Genomic DNA, 19,675 nt, shown 5'->3' on the forward strand with positions numbered 1-19,675 from the left:
AAGTTAATGTGCCACATGTGATTAGCTTTATTGATAGCTTGTCCGTGCTCCTGTGAGTCGCCCCAAAATGACCCTGAGCGATGTGTTTTTAATAAGCTGGAGGTCGCTGTAACCTGCTGCCGAGAACGGAGGCCACCTTGCCTCTTGTCGCATCTCTTCCTGGTGCACACGATGGTGGAGAACAAAGTACAGCTGCAGGCATTCACACATCCTCAATGCCTTATCTCATGTTCTGCCCTGTAATCTGTTTTCCACAATCTCCCCGTCTCTCATTTCCCCTCCCACCATTATTCTCATTTCTCTTACTGCCCCACTTTTCCATACGTGTGAGTTGAGTAGCTGGCTTAGTGTTTTTCAGCTGCGTCATCCAGGTTTGGTTGTAAAGCCTGTCCTTCACCTGCTGCTGGCCTGAGCTGATGAAGAGTGCAGAAATCAATAAAACAATAATAGCGCTCTAAAGAAAAAAAGTGATATGAACTGATACTGAAATTACAGCAAAGTAATAACAGCAACAAAACATCCAGTCTGAACTGAACAGAAGGGGTAAAAAGTCACATGAATCATCATGTTTCAGTGTCGTCTCTTGTCTGTAGAAAATTTCCTACAAGGTTTTTGGAACTTGGACAAAGATCGAAAGCAATCAGTAATGATAAATACAAAGTTTACACAAAGACAATAAATTTTAAAAAATCATCAAGAAACAGCAACAAGAGGAAACCTAAAGCATGAAGAGCTTCCTTTCCTATATCCATCAAGAAAGAAGCCAGATTTAATTTTCTCTAAAAAGCCATAAAAGTGAATAAATGACCTCATTCTTTATGTCTGATAACGCTCCTGAAGGATGCAAACGCATTCTGTCAAGAATGCTGGGAGTCCAGGAAGATGACTTTAACTTTCTCTACGGCCCTGAGTTGATAAAAGTTGCAGGGATCTGATGAATTTATGTTCTGGCTCTGATGTGAGGACCAACAGCAGCTTAACAACAGTAAAAAACATATTTAGAGTGCATGACATTTAACTAACTGCATATCTTTATTAGACAGAAATACCCCCACATCAGTGTTAAAGTGCTCCAACACATTATTTTAAATCTCAGAAGATATCATGGCTGCAATCCATCTTTTATCCTTTGTTAGAAGCTGAAATACAGGAGGCTGAGCTGCTGATTATGATCTCTTAGAACGCGCTCGTAAGATCGGCTCCCTGGAAATCAGAAGCGTTTATAGATGCATTTAGCTTTTTCAGTTTTAGCGCTCACAAATATTAAGTCGTGAAGTGAATTTGAATATGCAGTTTGAAATTTCCTCTCTGATATCATAAAATCTTCCATGAGTTGAGTCACTTTACTTCAGTGGTGAAGACTGTAGTAAAAGGAAATTGTTATATTCATCTGCAGTCATTTATATTTGTTGGAATGAGTCTGTTCTATGTCCTCCCCATTAAATGTCCGCTCTACTCTTTATGAGCGCATACATAGAGCTGGCAAAGTAGCAGCAAGACCCAAGCACTGTAATGACAGCAGACATTTATCCTTGGAGAACCTGGATTTGTGATGCATAATGTCTTGCACATAACTGTGGGCAGATTAAAGTAACTTAATGATTCATAAAAGTTATTAGCTGAGCCGTCAGCTGATGTGGGCTGAACTGGCATCATGCGATCTGCTGGGATTATGGCGAAGCTTGACTTTGTGCCCTGCCTGAGCTGACGCTTTGTTGTTGGTGGGTTTTTTTTTGTTCTTTTGGAAACGCCTTTGGATGCAGTTTAAATCCTGCCCAGCTGTGGTCTAGTTTATCCCAGCGGTGATGGTTGGGATTGAAAACAGAGCTGTGTCCAGACTGTGTGTTACTTTCAGGAGAAAAATGTCATATTCAGAGCTGTCCAGGATGGATTCATTTATCATCCGCAGAAAAACACTATATTTTCACTGCCAGCTTGTTTAATGGTTCTTTTTTTATTTTGCATGAGCAGCAAACCACATTCACTAACCAGTTTATGAGGTTAACTTGTTCTAGAACTATTTACACAGGTTAGAACAGGCAGCAATTCAATGCATTTAGACATGTGGACAAGGTCGAGACGACCACACAACCATCAGTGTTTACAGGAAAAATATCCATTGGGTGGCATTTCTGTGAGAGAAAAGGCTTTGTTGATATTAGAGCTCAGAGGAGAATGGCCAGACTGGTTTGTGTTAATAGGAAGACAGTTACTGGAATAACCTCTTATTACAACCGAGGTATGCAGAAGAGCATCTCTGAATGAACAACAGGTTGAACTTTAAAGCATATCAGCTGCAGAAGCAGAAGACCACACCTAGTGCTGATGACTCATTCAGATCGCAGGGTAAGAATTAGACTTGAACAACATGAAAGCATGGAGCCATCCTACCTTGTATCAGTTCAGGCCGGTGGACGTGTAATGGTGTGGGGCATTTTCTTGGCACACTTTAGGCCCCTTAGTATTAAACACCACAGTCTACCTGAGTATTGTCCATCCCATTTTATGACCAGTGTACCCATCATCCGATAGGTGTTTCAACAGGATAATGCACCGTGTCACAAAGCTCAAATGATCTTAAACTGGTTTCTTGAACATGACAATGAGTTCACTGTACATTGTACTGTTGATCTCAATCAAATAGAGCATCTTTTGGATTTGGTGGAAGAAGACATTCACATCATGGATGTGCAGCTGACAAATCCGCAGCAACTATGTGATGCCGCCATGTCAATATGGACCAAAGTCCTGGAGGAATGTTTCCACCACTGAATCTATGACGCGAGGAATGAAGGAGTCGGTACTGCCGCTGCATTTGGTTAAAACGGATGGAGTCGGGTGTAACTTTGGCAGCAGTTTACATATCACAGCCCATCTTTCAGCAAGGGTGTCTGCCAACATTTTTGTTTAATAGTGTTTGAGTGCAAACATATCAGAACTGATATATATATAATTATGTTTAGTCTACTAATAACTCTGCAAGCACACACACATTCAGACTTTATGTCAGTAGACGCCAAACCAAGCTGCATGTGAAGCCTCATCTCTCCTTTAAACAGAAAGATTCTTCAGTCCGTTGTTAACGCGTTAGCTTATTGGTTTGGGCTAAAACGACTAGCAGGTAAAGTGTAGTCCAAACACTGTTTCCCCCTCTCCAGCCTACCTGTGATCAGCTAATTAGTTAAAAGGTTGGTACAGTTGCAGTCAACCAAGAGTTTATTGGGTTGACTGCAGCCCTACATGCATCAAGATTTATAGTATTAATAGCCAGAGGACAAGTTCAGTCCAAGCATGTTGTGACTGCTTAGAAGCAAAACACTGTTTAAATATAGAAGTCAGATGACAAACCAGACAGAGACAGCCAGTATGTGCCTCAGCTTGACCCTTGACCTTTATCTCTCAGCAATAGAAGACCTCTGCCTGACTCAGCAGCCCGCTGGCTAAATCCATCCCCGTGTCTGGGTGAGAGGGAGGCAAACACATTAACACTGTGGTACCACCAGCAGAGCTTGGACAAACATGCTACTTCTAGACAAATATGAGAGAGTAGACTCTCGGAAAGGTTTCTAATCGATTAGCAAATACGTGAGCGCATGGGCCGATAACCCTCGATTTTTTTATAGCTGGAGTAAAGGCTTTCAGTCAGCGCTAGGAGGGCTGGAGTCTAATTCCTTTGACGAGAAAACCGATTTGTAGGAGGCTTTTTAGAATTGAAGCATTTTAATCCTGTAAATGTGTCTTGTGTAACTAGATTGCCTGAAAATTTAATGGGACAGCTTTAAAGCTTCAATTTATTTGAGGTTTGTCATAAAAAAAAACAGGGAAATGATTAACATTTGTGCTGCATGTGTTCTTCTGATGAGTGTTGAAAGAAATACCATAAAACTGGCAGCAGTTTAACTTATTGTGTAGCAGGTTTTTTGTCTTCATCTGCAAGTAACAAATTCTGAGCATTCAGAAACAAGTCTCTGTTTACAGCACAAGACTGTTGTCAGGGAAATGCTTTGGGTGGGGCTTTTACGATTGGTAAGGTCGGGGAAGTCTCACTGTGTTTGTGGTTTTCGCTTTCTTTAGACAAAAAACACGCTATGCCTGTTTGTTTGGACTCATTAACCTCAAAACTGTTGCTAATCTGTCACATTTTCTCAGAAGAAGTTAATTTGATATGATAAGTGAATGCTTTCACCTTAAGGTAACTCTAAGATCAGGTTATATATGTAAGAAAGGTACGGCACTCAAGTCACATTACCTTCTAAGTTTAATGCTTAAAATTCCTTGGTATGATTTTTCTGCTTATAGTCACAGCAGCTAATGCTGCAAATTCAGTCAATTTTAATGCTACTTTTGTCCATCGTTACCTTACAAATGTTGTGCTTGGTCATGTCGGCTTGTTTTATTTATTTCTTTTAATTTGTTTGCTGGATTTCAGGCAGATTTTTCCTTAACTTGTTACATTTTAGCGAAAATGTAGCTCAGCCCAGCTCACCAACCAGTAAGGATCCAGGTATCCTTTTGAAGGGTTTCATTTCATGCATGGTGTAGAGAGAATTTTCAGCTTTGTTACTGGTATGCAGGCTTGATGTGCTCCTGTTGTGCAAAGTCTTTGTGATACGCCTTTGTGACTCTCCATCTTCTGCAGAAAGCAGACACATACGCCGGCGTGCTTGCAGTGAAGCAAGAACCAAAGACTTTATGTGAATTCTTGAGCTTTAATATGACTTTTAAATGCAAAAAACTATCATTTGAGTCTCAAGTTAGAATTTAAGCCTCTGTTTCAGCCACTGTAAACACCCCGCTTGTACAAAGGCTGGTTCGCTTCCTGTGATGAAACACCCACTTGTATTAGGTCAATATGGAGGCAGCTTGTGTCACTGATCTGATAGAATTTCATCAACCACTTTTGAACCTTCTCAAATCACAGTCCTCACTTCATCAAGTGAATGCCCTTAAAGGTCCACTCTCTTGTTACTTTCTTTTTTCCCTTTTAAATCTTTGCCTCTTTTGATAAAAAAGGATCTTTTTTTACAATTACTTGAAAAGTGCTCTGTAAGAACCAGTCCATTTACATTTTACAATCTGTAGTCAGAAGCCACAGACTTCTCAGCAGTCGCCTGTTTAAATGTTTGCATACAAATGTGGACCTGAAGCTTTCAGTCTCAGTTGTGCCAAAAATTATAGAATAATATTAGCTTTTCTTCTTCTATTGCATCTGAAAATCTAAAAACGGTAACCTCGATGCTATAACTAAAGATGCAGTGATTGCAATTTTCTTGGCCAATTTCCATTTCTGTGTTCGTTTGGTTGACCTGCCGATACCAATTTTTTGTTAATTCACATTTTTCATTTCTAAGAACTACGGGGAGTGCAGAATTATTAGGCAAATGAGTATTTTGTCCACATCATCCTCTTCATGCATGTTGTCTTACTCCAAGCTGTATAGGCTCGAAAGCCTACTACCAATTAAGCATATTAGGTGATGTGCATCTCTGTAATGAGAAGGGGTGTGGTCTAATGACATCAACACCCTATATCAGGTGTGCATAATTATTAGGCAACGTCCTTTCCTTTGGCAAAATGGGTCAAAAGAAGGACTTGACAGGCTCAGAAAAGTCAAAAATAGTGAGATATCTTGCAGAGGGATGCAGCAGTCTCAAAATTGCAAAGCTTCTGAAGCGTGATCATTGAACAATCAAGCGTTTCATTCAAAATAGTCAACAGGGTCGCAAGAAGCGTGTGGAAAAACCAAGGCGCAAAATAACTGCCCATGAACTGAGAAAAGTCAAGCGTGCAGCTGCCAAGATGCCACTTGCCACCAGTTTGGCCATATTTCAGAGCTGCAACATCACTGGAGTGCCCAAAAGCACAAGGTGTGCAATACTCAGAGACATGGCCAAGGTAAGAAAGGCTGAAAGACGACCACCACTGAACAAGACACACAAGCTGAAACGTCAAGACTGGGCCAAGAAATATCTCAAGACTGAGTTTTCTAAGGTTTTATGGACTGATGAAATGAGAGTGAGTCTTGATGGGCCCGTGGCTGGATTGGTAAAGGGCAGAGAGCTCCAGTCCGACTCAGACGCCAGCAAGGTGGAGGTGGAGTACTGGTTTGGGCTGGTATCATCAAAGATGAGCTTGTGGGGCCTTTTCGGGTTGAGGATGGAGTCAAGCTCAACTCCCAGTCCTACTGCCAGTTTCTGGAAGACACCTTCTTCAAGCAGTGGTACAGGAAGAAGTCTGCATCCTTCAAGAAAAACATGATTTTCATGCAGGACAATGCTCCATCACACGCGTCCAAGTACTCCACAGCGTGGCTGGCAAGAAAGGGTATAAAAGAAGAAAAACTAATGACATGGCCTCCTTGTTCACCTGATCTGGACCCCATTGAGAACCTGTGGTCCATCATCAAATGTGAGATTTACAAGGAGGGAAAACAGTACACCTCTCTGAACAGTGTCTGGGAGGCTGTGGTTGCTGCTGCACGCAATGTTGATGGTGAACAGATCAAAACACTGACAGAATCCATGGATGGCAGGCTTTTGAGTGTCCTTGCAAAGAAAGGTGGCTATATTGGTCGCTGATTTGTTTTTGTTTTGTTTTTGAATGTCAGAAATGTATATTTGTGAATGTGGAGATGTTATATTGGTTTCACTGGTAAAAATAAATAATTGGAATATATACATTTGTTTTTTGTTAAGTTGCCTAATAATTATGCACAGTAATAGTCACCTGCACACACAGATATCCCCGTAAAATAGCTAAAACTAAAAACAAACTAAAAACTACTTCCAAAAACATTCAGCGTTGATATTAATGAATTTTTTGGGTTCATTGAGAACATGGTTGTTGTTCAATAATAAAATTATTCCTCAAAAATACAACTTGCCTAATAATTCTGCACTCCCTGTATAACTGACAGCTTACACAAACAAAAGTCAACTTTTCTTTAATGCAACATATTGTTTTATTTACAAAATAAAATTTTTAAGCTTTACATTTTTCCCAAACTGCAGTAAGTTACAGGATCTTCTCTTACCTCAGCAACTGAAAATAAAGTACTCTGCTGCTGGAAGACATACAGGTCATTAACTCAAAATAAGCTTCTGCACACCCACATTTATCTGGCATATTTTACCTTAGCAAACAAAGGCAGATGTAGCTATTTTATTTAAAAAAAAAACTAAGAATAAATGAGAGGCCCTTACATAATTTTCCATCATGTTTCTAACTTCACCAAATAGCAAAGCATCAACATTTCCCTTTTTCCCCTCATCTCCAATCTCATCTCCATTTACCTCATAACTGCTTTGATCCTTTGCTCATACCGAGGCTGCTCCGAGCTTTGGCTAGCTTTAGCTTTAGCCACAATGTCTTTGTTATCTTTAAATGATCTGTTTTCAGCTGGGGATGTTTTCATGGTGGTCCCTCTGTGGTATGCTTTGGCATATTTTGTGTCTTTACTCGTAGTGAGGAGCTTCCATGCTAACAACATGTTAGCGTGTGACTGTGACTTTGTGTGGGAGTATTCGCCCGCACCACTCTGCCCGAGTTGTGCTTGCATGATCAACATATGGGAGGCTGATGTGCTGGACCAGTCAATTAGTGCATCGCTAACAGTACTGACAAGAGAAGCTGCAGGTTCAGGTGATAATTCTCTGTGGATTCATCACCAGCATGCTCTCCATGCAGATGCTCGCAAAAAGCTGAAGTTGTGTTAGCAGCATAATGCAGTTGTTTTTTTGTTTTTTTTTGTTGCTTGAGATCAGTTTAAAAGTAGGGCTGGGTTCTGGATTTGAAGTTCACATTTCGCTGTTGCCTGTACATGCCTACAGATCCTCAGGTCACATCACTGTAACATGGTTTCTGGCATATAAATCACCTTCTCTGGTCTGGGTGACAACGGGGGATTTTTAGTGTTGCAGCCCGAGGTGCTTGTGTTCTGTGGTAGATTTGCAGTGACAGGCCCCTGCCGAGACATGACAGGCAGCATATCCGGCTTGATATGAAGCTACAATCACGTTGACAGCGAGGTAATGAAAGGCCCCGTCTCCATGACACCCCGGCAGTCCCGCTCGGTGGCGTGCTGAAGTGGATTGCGGAGTGATTGACGGTGATAATTTGACCCCGTCTGTCAGAGCGACTTTCTTTATGGAGTAGCATCACTACGAGGACCCGATTGTCTCGGTGGTCACAGGTTATCTACTCAGAGAGTGGGTGCGCTTAATCTGTCAGGGGTCTGTGTTTACGACGGTCTGATTCGTGAACTTGGAGGGGATGTCCATCTCTTTTTCATCCACTAGCTTTGAGATAATCTGGTCAGATATTGTAATAAATCAGTTCAACAGCATGTTTTCAGTTTAAGAGGTTCCTTATATTAGCTGTCTTCTGTGAAACATTTGGCATTCAGAGTCAAAAAAGGAAAAAGGAAGCTCACACCTGTCTTAAAAAGGAAGTTTTTGGCTTTCTAGAGACACACAAAGAGAAAAGGAAGTGTAGGGTTTAGAGATATAGTTTAGAGTGGGAGCTGTGGAGAAACTTTAACACGGTCTGAGCTCATCCAAACAGCTGGAGTCACACAAGCTTCCTTTCATCCATATTCTGAATTCAGCTGCAACACTCCAATGTGAGACTAATCTTTTATGGCTGTAGCTTTCCAAAGGTCATCCAAAGAAAGCCCGGACTCTAAATGTTGCATTACATGAATTGTGGAGTTCATAGTGCTGTCTTGAAGGTCAAAGTTCACTATTATTTTGTGTCAGCAGTCTCTCTCTATGCTCCCTGCATTTTGTTGTTGCCCGTATAAACAGAATAAACAGTTTCAGTTGACACTCAGATTCTCATGGTTGTAGGCGAAAATAGTCCGCGGTCCACAGCCTCTGCTGATGTCATGTGAAATACAGGAGTCTATTTATTCTTGCTTCCTTTATTTTATTTTATTTTATTTTTTAAAGCTACATTTTCTGCAGATGTCTTGTTTTTTCCCAACCTTGTTTCTTCACCACTCCCTTCTCTCGCTCTCTCCTGCAGATGTCAAAGTTTTTGTTAGTCTCTGAACATCCTTTTCCTGAGTTCTGGATAGTTTCAGCTCTCTGGCCAGGAATACATGTATTTTTTTACTGAATAGCACACACGGCGTAGGTGTTTTATGAAAGATAAGGTGCTCTCACATAGTTGTTTTTCTAAGCACCTTTAAGAAAATTGCTAAATTCTTTCCTGTGAGGTGGGAGAATAAAATCTTTTGTGACAACTTGCTCTAAACTTAACAAATTTATTGCACCAATTCCAGAGAAACTGCAATTGATTCCCAAATTTTTAAAATTAATAAACTTCAGTTGAATTCAATTTTATTTATATAGCACCAAATCACAACAACAGTTGGCTCAAGGCACTTAAATAGTTAGATTAAAATTTAACAATTAAAAAATGGCACCTTTTAACAAAGTAGTTTAACATGGGATTTCTTGCTATTTTGCCAGGACTAAGATGAGAAGGTTAACATGTGGCTGTTCAATAAATATGCAGCTATTCACCAGATAGCTTAGCTTAGCATAAACATCATTTCCCGACCTTACATTTGAGTCTGAATTACATGTCATTTGCATAAAAAAGCTGCTTTGTTTCAATGTCAGTCGTGAAACAGCTGACAGGAGCCCAAGTGCAGATTTTCCAGATACATTTCGCTACAAGGACAAACTTGTCTGTCAAGGTCATTTTGCAAGATCAAGAGAGGCATCTGTGTCTGGCATGTTTCTGCAGGTCTGTCTCTGGGCGGTCACCCAGTTCCCAGCTGACATGCTCATAAACAATGCTGTAGATTCACCACAGCCCAACACACCACTCTACTGTCTTTATAGTCTGTAAATGAGCCAGAAGTGTCCATTATTCAGTTTTACACAGTGCTTGTCCTGTGGGACAAGTCTATACAAAACCTACCTGGCCTCACTTCTTTACAGGATATCAAGTAGAGGAGTTCTCATCCGAGACAAATCACCAGATCTAGCTTCTGCGTGGCTACACTCCCGCTGTGGGTTTTATTAGATTTTCTTTGCCTCTGAATTTGATGAAATCTGATGTAACAGTTCAAAGCTGCATTCATACCCAATCCTCTCTGTGAAGTGAAATGGTATCTTTCCACTTTGATCAATATTTTTTAAATTATTTTTAATACTGGGCTCTGAAACCCGGCGAAAGAATGATGAGAAATCAATTAGACGAACGGTTATAATCTCGGTATCTGCCAAGTATTATGGGTACATTTGGAGCAAGACCAAAGAAAGGTCTTGTTGATCCATTGTCTTACTGCCAGCCAGTAATGATATGCTAATGCTGCAATTATTTTCCCTGTCAAACAACAAACTTTGTCTTTGCACGCAAGGGCAGAACTATACTTTGGCTGTCTTAAAAATAGATGGATTGCTAAAAGTCGCTGCTCAAATGGCCATTATAACGTTATAATAATCGCCTCCTCTTGACAAATTTGGCCTCTCAAATTTTTTAAGAAAACGTGAACGGCAGCACCAGGAGTCTATCTCTCTCTGCCAGGAAGAGCGCTGCACAGGCTCCCCATGTGCGTCTGAGTAATGGAGCCTGTGTTTTCTGCCTGTAAAGCCTCCGGCAGTCTCGCTCCTGTGGCTGAATCCTCCGAGACAGGTGGTGTGAAGTTGCAGGATGGTGTCTGCTTCAGTGTAACAGAGTGACTCAGCCCACCTTCCAGCCCCCTCAGGGCCTTTCCCCCTACCGCACTGTGGCTCTGACAGCTCCACTCCCGCTGTTTCCCCACCTTCATCATAACCTGGCATCATCCCATTGAACTTCGGCCGCTTTTAAGAACCCCTTTTGACATTGTTTGTCTTCAGGATCTGCTTTCCCACCATTTCTTGACATGAAATCCTTAAAAGCAGAAAGCAGAATTTGGGTTTCTCACCTGTGTCAGAGCAAAGCTGTCCATATTCCATCTGATGTGTTTGGAAAAAGCTGAAAGCTTTCAGGTTACCACTGCAGGGAGATTTTCATGTTTTATTCATGTTGCACCCCTTCTTGTTGTTTGTCTATAAGCATTTGCCTCTGAATATGGCCTTGGTGCAGCAGCACAAGTTCTGGGAAAAGTACCCGTGGAGAGTACATTTACTTGAGTACTCCGTAACTGTGAGGCCAAACTAAACAACCTGGGCTTCTATTTTTGAAATATACTCACTGTCCTCATCATCGGACCACAGTGACAAAGTCAATAACACTGGAGTTATTGAAAGCGTCCAAAAAATGCTCACGTTTACTTATAAAAAGACCCTCCACCTTCCAGTGTCCACATTAATGTTTCATATTCAGTGTCTCATCTGTACCGATACAGTGTATTGGCAGCAGAGTGGATGACTTTACAAAGGAAAATAAACCTGTACTATGGGAGAAATATGAAAAGGTTAGACACATAAAATACAGATGAAAGCAACAGACAGGTATGGTGTGAGCGTGTGGGAGAGGAAAAGCAGGAAGGAGGACTAGGAAACAGCTGCTATGTAAATAAAGTTTAAAATCTGATGGGTTATAATTGTCAAATCAGCATCTTCTTTAGAGTTACACAAACTTTCTTGGGCTCAAGGATCTAATGATTAGAACCTGGTGGTCAAAGGACAAACCTCACCTCACCAAACACGCCTTTGACCATGACTCAAGAATTTCTGCACTAATTGTGAAGGATTTTCCCCAACATGTCTATTGGGATGAAATTATAAAGTGATAACATTTTATATCCTGAAGGTTAAATGTCAAGTCTGGAAGGACGGATGTAGGGTGGAGTAAAATGTGGTTATATAATATTCTACTATATTCTAGAATTATGAAAAAAAAAAAAGTAAACAAGAGGCCAGTGTGTTGTGCTTTTTCAAATATTTGACATGCAAAAATATTTTTCAGACTGACTCTAGATCATTCATATGAGACAATTTGGTTTTTAATTCTCTTGCAAATGAAGTGCAAGGTTTTTAGTTCCAATTAAGGATTTCCACTTGACTATTTTGGTACTTTTACACTGAAAGGGTTTGAATGCTTTTTTTTCTCCAAAGATGGAGAAGCTATCCAAGGCTCTGTCAGTGCCGGGGGGTCCTGAAGTTTGATCAGTGAAGCCAGGAGATGCAGACCATGGGCCCCACTGCTGATGGCAGTGTGCCCAGAGGCATAGCATACTAAGTGTGGGGGGGTGAAGCGTACTCGTCGCACTTCAAAGTCCCAAAGTGGGGAGATTTCCAGCCAGAGTAGATTCAGGGTTTAGCTTTCCCATAAAATGTCAAGCTACAGCAACCAAAATACAACTCTCTTACAGTGCAGTTACTACAAACACTATATATATTATATATATTTTTTATTTTACAAAGGTCTTGCACAGCTGAAGTCATACTGGCCAAACTCATAGGACCAAAATGAACATTTTACAAGTTATGCATTGTTTTCTTTTAGGAATATAGATTTATCTCACATATTGGTTTAAACTTTGTGAAAAATAGAAGCATCTGCTAAACAACATTGTTTTTCCTTCCCTGGACTCGAGAATCACACTCTACTCTTACAAATAAGCCAGCAGTGCATAGCTTTCATCTCTAAATCGAGAGAGCCTGGGGCCCAAATAGGTGTGAATATGAATCTCTCACTGACTGATTAGGAGCCTCTCTCGCCGACTGTGAGCCAAAACAAAGGCATCGTTCGTTGTTCTCCTGGGGGAAATTGTGAGGGTGTGCAAGTGTGGGTTGAGATTGCCAAGGTACATCCATCTCTTTACCCAAATAACACAGCCGTTCTTACGCCTCCTCCCCTCTTCATCATCACCTCAGAGGCAGCGAACTAACCGTCATCCTCGCTCGCTGTGTAAGACTGCAAGGGACAAACAGGAGAGAAAGCTGGAAGATATTCGAGAACAAGTGTATCCAATTTGTATTCAAACCCAGACACTTCCAGGCTCTTTTTTTGTCAAAGGCCACTGAACTGTCTGTTTCTATTAAAGACCCTGTGCAGCCACGCTGAGCTGTACGAGACAAACGGCACCAACAGAACCTGAAGTGAACAATTACTCATGCGTCCTCTGCAGGGGTCGCAGATATGTTTGGATTGGATCGATAGGCATGTTTGAAGGATCGATGGGGCAAACCGCAGACACAGGCAGGAGCATCTTAGTCGGCTAATTTCATCCTCCATTAACACCAGTTGGACTTTTTACCACAAACATGAATGTCAGAACGTGCAGCACTATGACAGGACAGCATCAAGGCTGCTGAGGTGAACAATATGAGCGTCTGTCCTGTGAGAACGAGGAGCAGGAGGCAAGCAGGAGCACGAAGCCCTGAAAGAGTCTAAAGCCCATCAGCTGAATCATAATTGGTTGTGCACTAATTTTGCAAAGCATTCTGGGACAAGAGTGTAGTAATACTGCGCTAATTTCCAAACAGTTAGTACTTTTGGAGCCAGACACCATGCAGGCTAAAAATTACAATAACTGGGATCAGTGTGCACAGTACAGGCATCGGCGCGTGCTATAGGCCACCAAATATGGGGCCAAAATTTGGCTTCTTCTTCCACCCTAGCTGGCACTTTCTTGCGGAAAGCACTGCTGACCCAAACACTCATACATGTTAACAACCTGCAGCTGCACACATAGCTGTCTGGGGTTTGCATCTGGGAGTGATAACCCAAGACCTTGTCTTTGCTACGCCTACGCAGAACAAAATGAGACAGCTTGACAGTTTTTCACCAAGAAACCAATTAAAATCCAAGTGAAGAGCACATTTCCTCAGGAAATCATCTCTTACGTCTTACCCAGAGAAATTAAACATTTGCAGGCCTTATTCGATTGTTCGAGACAGCTGATAATTTTTTTTTTGCACTTGTCATTTCAGTGACATACAATCACCAGAAAGAATGAAGTGAAATAAATGGGAAAACTAATGAATTACAGAATTAATGAGTTTAATTAAGCTTGCATGGTTTGAAAAGGAGAGAAACCTTTGCGCCTTCATTGTCCTGTCAGAAAAGAAATGACGCAGAGCTCAGATTCAATATTTCCTCAGCTAAATCTGCATAATTAAAAATTTACACATTAGGTAAAAAAAAAAGAAATCAGTATAATGCAAATGAATTGCAAATATTTGCCATTGTTGAGCTCTGATTGATTGGAAGTCGCATAAACGTGATGCCACATCTACTAAATCCTCACTTATGATGGGATTTTTGGAGGGAATCAGCCATCTGCTCTGCGACATGCCGCTGCGTAGGTCTCATTTTCTGCGAGGATGTTGTGTTGTAAACAATATTTAATATTGATTTCCTGTGAGTGGCTGAAGTTGTCACTCCTGAATGGCAAGAGGCAGAGGCAATTACAGTCTGCGACTTGGATGTGGCTCCCAGTTTGTCAGCAGATGTATGAAATGTATGCCGGGTATGGGTTTGGCAGCGATAAGACTGGAGGTCCTCTGTTTCTTTTAGTCTCTGCTCAGTATGTACTGCAGGAGAAAAGAGTCTGAAAATCTATGTTTCCTGGTGTGCTTCTGCGGGATGCTGTGGATTCTTGGTGTATTCATTCTTTTTGTTGTTTGCTAGCTTGTGGGTGTGGGTGCCTGGAGGCCGTTGGTGGGAGGATATTATGGGATTTGGCAAGTTATAAAGAAGTTTGTCATATGTTTTTCCACATATTTTTGTAGAACATAAAAAAAAAAATCTTGGGTATATGTTTACAACGGCTCACAGGGAAATTATCTCAGAGAAAAACATGTGTAATGCATGTTTTTGTTTAATTGGTTTTCTGTTACTCACATTTTGAGTATTTATGGCTTCAGCAAATTGGCTTGATTATCAGGAGTTTCAGAAGTGGATATGAGGGCTGCTTCCAGGGCCGGAAAACTGACTGGCTGTGACAACCACAGTACGTGTTGTTGGTTGAATTTGTCTTCATGAAGGATTAGACACTGTACTCAGAGAGTACTGTAAATCACATAACTTCAATATTTTTAAAGATTTTTTAGCCTTTTTTCGTTTCTAGCAGTAAATGTCGATGTATATATATATACATCGACATTTATATAGATTTGTGTATGTATATATATATATATATATATATATATATATATATACACATATATATATATATATTTTAACTGTTTTTTTTACATAAAATGTGGGACACTTTAGTCAACAACAAAGCACACTGATGTTTTAGATGAAAAATGCTGCTAATAAACCTAGAAAAGAAAATATTAAACTATTAAAAAAGGAAACAGTGTTTCTTTTACAAAATTAATTCATGTCCGGGTGTTCATTAGAGCAAAAATACTCACTATTAAACTGTTTGTACTGAATATTGGGGGGGTTAAGATCTCTGTATAAATACATAAATAAACCTGGGTAAATTCCCAGATGATTAAACATGCAACTATTTTGCTGGCAATACCCGAAATAAGTAAAGAAAATCAACAGCCTATTTATGCAAGATAATTCATAATTTTATTCGGGGGGTTGTATTGGTTGGATCTGATTTTTTTTTTTTTTTTTTTTTTGGGGGGGGGGTGTCATAGCCCCCCTGGAAATTACGCCCCTGTTTTGATCGACCTAAATTTAACAGTGACACCTGTGTTGGAAATCTGGTTTAGTCACACAGACCTAGGAGGGCTGATTAGAAAACATTTGCCACTCGATAGGGAAACATTCATATTCCTGAATGGCGAACGGCTGCTGTCAGTCACTAGGTGAAATCGGTTGCATAGAGCTTTGTGGCGCTTTTGATTACTTCAGTCACAAACAGGATGTTTGCGTGGAAGATACCAGTTTGTCTGCAAACCCTTGCCAACTGCTCTCTGAGTGGCAGTGAAATTATCCGACACAGAAGAGACCGTTTGCCTTTTCAAACGTGTCGGCTTCAGCTGTGAGCTACAACTTTTACTTTGAAGGCGAACATTCTCAGATTCTGGTTTTACTGGACTGTGTTTAGCAGTTAGCCAGTGTTTGCAAACTGCAGGCAACGTAATCAAAAGAAGGTTTTTGGTGAGTCTCCCTTTCAACTTGTGTCAAAAATTCAAATTATATACCAGTTTTAAATCGTTACAGTGCAGTTATCTGGATTTTATTGACACTTTTATGGAAGTTCTACATACATTCTAAAATAGATTAAAGTTAAAGAAATAACTGTGTTTATGTTGTGTGGGTTGTGGACACATCTTACTTTAAGTAACACAGAAGCTTTGTAGATTTTTTTATGATGTGATAAGAATGCTGCTAAACCATCTAAAATAATACAATCAAAAGAAAAAATGCTCTTAATCACATTTAGTGACTTTAGATCATCTCAGTAGATATTTGGGATTCAGGTATTTGTTTTAGTTTGATACTGCAAAGCATTTGCACTCCCAGAGTGTATGTTACTGTAGGATTAGTGACATATGATGAATTCAGAGGGTTAAACCAGGTCCACACTATTTTGTACCAGTGACTTTCTGTCATGCAGAAGATTTTCTTTTTGCAAATATATCTGTTACGTTGCAGTTGGTGAATATCAGCCTGTCTGATATTTTAAAATATGATATTCCTGCCCTCCCCTCACACTCCTCCTTAGACAGCTGGGCTTTTTTAACTGTGGGAAATAACAGGTCCGCTGGGAGAGTTGGACCCCTCTGCATGTGTTTACACAGCACTCAGCCCAGAGAACATTGGAGTGTGGAGAGGTTTGGCAGGGTGGACGGGTGAGAGGCTTGGTGATGCTGATGGATTAGCAGGAAGGATGAGGACAGGCCCTAGGGCCCCTGTCTGGGCTTGCCTGAAGTCTCCAGCTCAGAGAGAAAGTGGGAGGAAAAAAGCACAGTTAATACACCCATACTGGCACTAAATCAGTCTCCACCTGCAGACATACACATCAACACACACATCTAAACACTCTCAGAACCTTTTCCACGCTAAAGAGAATCAATCTTCAGTTAAAAGGGTGCCGCCCACCACCGGGCCTGATATTTCCAGCGCGTGCACATTGTCTCTGGTTGACCTTTCAGATCAATGGCTTTCAGAGTTTACAGTGCTCAATTAGCCTGAAGTGCCTGTGGTAATCAATATGGTTAAAATGATCATAATTTACAGCACTGCCAAAGCAGCCCTCAATATTAGTGTGGCGGTGCTATACAGGAAGATGAAAACAGATTCGGCACTGAGCGATTTAAGTGAATCAGATAACAGTCCGAATCATAAGATGGACAAAAGAAAAGCCTGTTTTTGTTACAGGAGCTTGTTTTCTTCCAGGTAATATAAAGAAAAAGAGCAGAGCATTGTGGACAGCTTGTAAACTCCTGAAAAAAACGCTGCGATGAGATAAGAATAGCAGACAATCTTAGCTTCACTGCTATGACAACTTGTACAGTATGTTCTGTTTTCCACGAACGGCTGTCTGCATTTATAAATTAATCACACGTCCAGGTGCACAGGACTGCAGCCAATGATTATGCCGATTAATTCCTTAATCACGCAGTCATTTGGTCTATGAATGCAGCTATCTTTAATATAACTAAGTATATGCTTTTCAGATCATTTCTGCAAACAGCTGCTCTGCGACCTTTTGGAAAGCACACATAGTTGCATAACAGTGAAACAAGCGATCACAGAAGAATATAGCATACCTCCAGCTTATCCAATTTAGATCTAAAGCTTCTCCTTTGGCAGAAAACATTTTACTGTATGACAATAAGGCTGGCTTTTGGAGGGGGAAAAAGTGAAAGATTAACCTATAAAAAACACATACAGCAATAATGTGATAGAGCATCCTCAAAACTGGTGTTAAAGGGGAATTATTGTGCTTTTTTTTTACCTTTAAACCAACTTTCTTCTCATTGGCTGGTCTTTACAAGCAAAAGGTCTGAACAGCATGTGGGGCAGGACACTATGCTAGCGATATCTTCTCTATTTAGACTGAAACCTGAACTTTTGGCTCGTAGTTATACCCTAAAAGTCCAACGCTTTTGCTGCTGTAACATGTCATAGAGTTTGCTGTGAAAATTGTAAAAGGCCTCACTTTGTGGCAGTGTTTGATTGAATATTGAACTCATTTTTCCGCACTGTGTTAGCAGATGTGTAGCTGGCCTAAAATATACAAGACAGGAATGAGTCAGCGAGTTCATGACCTGAAACCATCTCTGAGGCTAAAGCGACTGAGAGATCAGCTCTCGGAAGAAGATTGGGGAGGCCGAGTGCTCTGAGGATAAGTGAACAAAAAGAGCGATTATAGTGTTGAGTCCCAGATGTTAGATTTGTTGACGTGTTCGTGTCCCTTAGAAACGCAGCTGAAGATCGTGTGAGTCCCATTGTTTGTGAATGAAAGCGTTTGGTTCTGCCTGTTCACCAGTACTGATGTGAGCATTTCCAATTTTAGGCTATGTTAGGCAGGTACTTGAGGACTGTGGGAAGAGTGAAAGGACTTCTTTAGCATTTTCATGCAGATATTTAGGCAGAGTGAGAGATGTTAAGGTTTTTTCTCTCAGTGGGGATTTGAGCCGGTTGACCTGTAAGGATGCAGTCGTATTACCACAGGTAATAGCTCGCGCTGGAGGGAGGAGAAATAATCTGTTGCGGGACGTCCAGTGTCCAGTGATGCATCGCCCCCCAGCCCCAGCTTCTCTCACGGTGGAGTGAATCAAGGCCTCGAGGCTCCAGTGCAGTACTACTCATTCGCAAAGTGGAATGAGAGCCAACAGCCGCGCTTCATCATCCTGCAGTCTATCACTCAATCTCCTGGAATATGAGACAGAAACTGTGCCTGACTAGAATCCTGAATTCCTTAGCGCTTGTATCACTCAGGAAGCGCTCTCGTCTGTGTGATCGTGCTGCCTGCCTGCCATGCCTGCCTGTGTGTCTCTTTGCCAAAGCATTTTTGTGTACACTTCCTACACTGACCAATGCCGGAGCCAAGACAACCAACAATTACATAAAGAAAGCCGCAGCAGTGACAGCAGACTCCATGATGGTTGACTCCAGCACTTTAAACCCTGTGTTTTGGGGTTTGACACACTGTGCTCAGGCATGTTTCTGGGCGCTTTGTGGTTTAGCCTGCTTGGGATTTTGTGTCCACTGTTTTTACTCAGAAAGAAAATTAGCAGCTCCCCACAAAGCCATAGTAAAAAAACAACAAAAACCTGTTATGTTCCTCAAGGTTAAAGCCTTGATTAAAAATCACTGGACCCGAAGCAGAACTGCCTCCTAATTCCGCCTCATTTTCTCTCCCTTTGGCTTCATTCCTTCTTCTAACACGCAGTCCTGACACCTGTCCTCTTCACGGACGCTGTGTTTCCCCAGGCAGTGTGAATGCAATATTAGTCACCTTCTAATTCATTCCCTCCACCTCCTTTCTCTGCAGATTGTAATTAACATGTTCAGAGTTCAAAAATGGGCTTTTATTTATAGCCCCCCTGCCTGCTTTCTCATTTTGGGCGGCATAAAGGAGGGCTCGCTCACAACATGCTCGTTTCCTGGTGCCGGTGATGCCGGGAGCCATTCTGATAAAGTTCATTGTGTCCTGCACAACAAGCATATCAGCAAAAGTCAGAACAAGTTTATATGATATGAGTGTGTCCTTTAGCGTTTTGATTCAAATTCTGAAGCGTATCTTTGCACTCTTTCTCTTCAAAAGGGGTCACGGGCTCTAACTAATTGCTGAAGTGAGACATCAAAA

At 41.1% G+C, this 19,675-nt stretch overlaps 1 protein-coding gene across 3 annotated transcripts in view; it reads left to right on the forward strand.

Moving 5' to 3' along the window:
* Window positions 1-19,675, forward strand: part of plxdc2b (plexin domain containing 2b) — a 112,419-nt gene that overhangs the window by 16,690 nt on the left and 76,054 nt on the right. The window contains exon 1 of one of the 3 annotated variants that reach the window (XM_040043816.1): window positions 15,575-16,014. The exons of the other annotated variants lie outside the window; for them this stretch is intronic. The gene's annotated coding sequence lies outside the window, so the exon portion shown is untranslated. Of the gene's footprint in view, window positions 1-15,574; window positions 16,015-19,675 lie in introns of those variants that run through there. 3 annotated transcript variants of the gene reach the window in all.

Source organism: Simochromis diagramma, unplaced genomic scaffold (genome assembly GCF_900408965.1).
Source record: "Simochromis diagramma unplaced genomic scaffold, fSimDia1.1 OVJJ01000602.1, whole genome shotgun sequence".
NCBI classification, from domain to species: domain Eukaryota; kingdom Metazoa; phylum Chordata; class Actinopteri; order Cichliformes; family Cichlidae; genus Simochromis; species Simochromis diagramma.